The 2,816-nt window shown below is 37.7% G+C and overlaps 1 non-coding gene across 1 annotated transcript; it reads left to right on the top strand.

The window, feature by feature from the left end:
* Positions 1–2,527: 2,527 nt before the first annotated feature.
* Trnat-agu (transfer RNA threonine (anticodon AGU)) lies at positions 2,528–2,602 on the top strand. The gene has a single exon. It is a non-coding gene; the product is annotated as a tRNA-Thr (tRNA).
* Positions 2,603–2,816: the final 214 nt, after the last annotated feature.

The following is a 2,816-nucleotide window of genomic DNA, read 5'->3' on the forward strand; positions in this document are numbered from 1 at the left end:
ACTTCCACAGATGATGCGCCTTCGTATTTCACGACTGACATTGTAATCAGCCGTTAGCAAGGATCCAAGGTAGACGAATTCCTCGACCATCTCGAAGGTATCCCCGTCTATCGTAAAACTGCTTCCCAGGCGGGCCCTGTCGCGCTCGGTTTCGCCCACAAGCATGTTCTTTGTCTCTGAGACATTCACAACCAGTCCAACTTTTTTTTTTCAGCATAATTAATTCGAAAAAAATATTGCTGATTGTTCCAGACAAAACTTGGTATGACTTGATAGGACTAACTATTCAATTGATAATCGTCTTTTTCTAAATTAATTTAAATTGTTCAAATAAGGTATGTTAAAAATAAGAGATTTTTGAATTTGGTCATTTGTCCTCCTTTTTCAACAAAATGTCCTCCTTTTTGTCATGATTCTAGTAAAATGTCCTCCTTTGTGAAAAATTCATATGGTCACGTTTGGTGGCACTGGTTGATTTTGTTGGACAAGTAAATTTCAATTTTGAATTTGGTCAGTTACCATCATTACTATAATTCCTAGATTCCGATTCTCGTATTCATCATGCCGTTAGATGAGTGCCGTCATTTCAAATACTCATCCATGTTTAAAGTTTTGCTAGTTTATGTAGATTCAAGAGATCCGTTTTTTACAGTCTACTCTGTGTTTCTCCTTTAGCGTATTGAAGTCCTTATCTAGAGCTCCTTCCCTAGAAGCTTATTCCATGTATTTTTCCAATGGCCTTTTCTGTTTTTCTATTTATCTTCCTTTTCTTTCAGGTAAATGATGAATAAGACAGTTATTAACGAAGAAGAGCCTTCTGGAAATTATTCGAACGGTTGACTATGGATGTAGTCTCTGATGGAAATCGTTTGATAAAAGCTTTAAACTGGATCACTTTGAACCAGTGAATATGAGAATATTTTTTTTATCATTTCCCATAGTGAAATTCTGGATTTCGGCGCCCCCCTAAGGCCTGGCGCCCTTGGCGAGGGCCAACCTGGCCAACCTCACGCTACGGCACGGATGGTACCTTAACTGTAACTAATTGCAGAATGCCATTGTACTCGAACTACGGTTCAAAATGATGTAATTCTATTTTTAAACGAATACAAATGTTTTTCAAGCCTACATTTTGACGGGAACTTTTTCCATAATTTGACCGCATTGTGACGAAATGAATCCTTCAAGTAATTTGTGTAGTATCTCGAAACAATCAATGACGATGTTCTTACTGAACGCGTATAAGTGAAAAAGTTTTCGAGAGATTTAGGAGGGTTACTAAGTAATCCAAAAGTGGAATAATTTGAGATCTAGCCATTCTTAGTCTAAGAGAGTGGTACACCTTACCACATAGAGCATAAACTTGAGTATTCCAATTCATATCGCAATACATGATAACTTCAAGGTTTTAACTATTTCCGAATATTATCCCCAATTTTCACCATCGGGGAATTTCGCACACACATACATTTTGTACGGAAAAGAATAGATTGAGTTTTCTTGGCGTTTAGTGTTAGTCAAACATTTTCACACCATCTGATCACATTTTTAATGTCGATGTTTATTTTGCTAACTATTTCCGGATGTTAACTATATTTACCCGTAATATCCAACTGGCAATCATCAGCGTATAAATGGAACTTACAAAATGATAGTGCAAGGGGTAGATCATTTATATACATTAAGAATATCAAGGGACCCAGTATATACCCTTGAGGTACACCACATGATACCGATGTTTTCTTAGATCATTTGTTGTTTAATTCAACAAATTAGTGTTTTTCTGTTAAGTAGGAAAACATTAGGTTTACTGAAGGTTCATCCAGTTACAAGTTTTGAAAAAGCTTATCACGAAGTAAGTGATGGTTAATTAAGTCTTACTAAAGTGTGATAACACCATTAAAGTTGCCATTTTGTTATCAAGCGCCTCTCGAATATCATTTTCAATTTTGATCAAGGCTGTGACTGTACTGCAAGTTTTGCGATATCCTGATTAATCAAGTGCACATAGAAAATTATGTTGAGTTAAATATTCATTAAGCTGATTAGATAGAATGGATTCAAATATTTTCGACAAAGCGCAAAGAATACTTATAGGTCGATAGTCTTTCTCTGATTTAGGATTGTCCGTTGTTTTCTGAAAAAAATATTTTAAGCTCTTTTTAGTGGAATGTATTCAACCGTCTAAGACGAGTTAAGTAACCTCTATTTAATTCCACCAATTATTTCGATATCTTTGCAGATACGTATTTCGACCACAACTGTGTGGTCGTCTTCAGTGTCTTGTACTTGACTTGATTATTTCTATTAGTTTTACTTACTCACTTACTTATGGGTCCTGTACACCTCCCGTGGTGCAAAGGGCCGACTTGAAAGATCTCCATCCTGAGCGATGTCCGGCTACCGCTTTAACATGTTGCCAGCTCGTATTGGCTTGAGAAATGGATTGCGAGTGATTTGACTATGCGTCCAATTTGGGAATCTCGAGCTCGTTCAATAGCCGCTAGGTTGCGAAGGCCGACGGAGGTCCTTCGTAGCTTAGTTGGTTGAAGCACCAGTCTAGTGTACTGTAGGGTCGTGGGTTCGAGTCCCATCGAAGGAAAAGTGGTTACCTCCAATACATTTTCCAAATCAATATCTTCCACATAACGTACATATTCACATATGAGTTTTCATAACATTGTAGATTTGGTTTTGTTGACGTTGATGACTAAGCCTGCCGAAGAGGAGCGCTCGGGCAAGGTCGTTGAGCTTACTCTGAATATCAGAGCGCCGTTGAGCAAGGAGTGCAACGTCATCAGCCAATTCGAAGTCGT

This window comes from Armigeres subalbatus, chromosome 2 (genome assembly GCF_024139115.2).
Source record: "Armigeres subalbatus isolate Guangzhou_Male chromosome 2, GZ_Asu_2, whole genome shotgun sequence".
NCBI classification, from domain to species: domain Eukaryota; kingdom Metazoa; phylum Arthropoda; class Insecta; order Diptera; family Culicidae; genus Armigeres; species Armigeres subalbatus.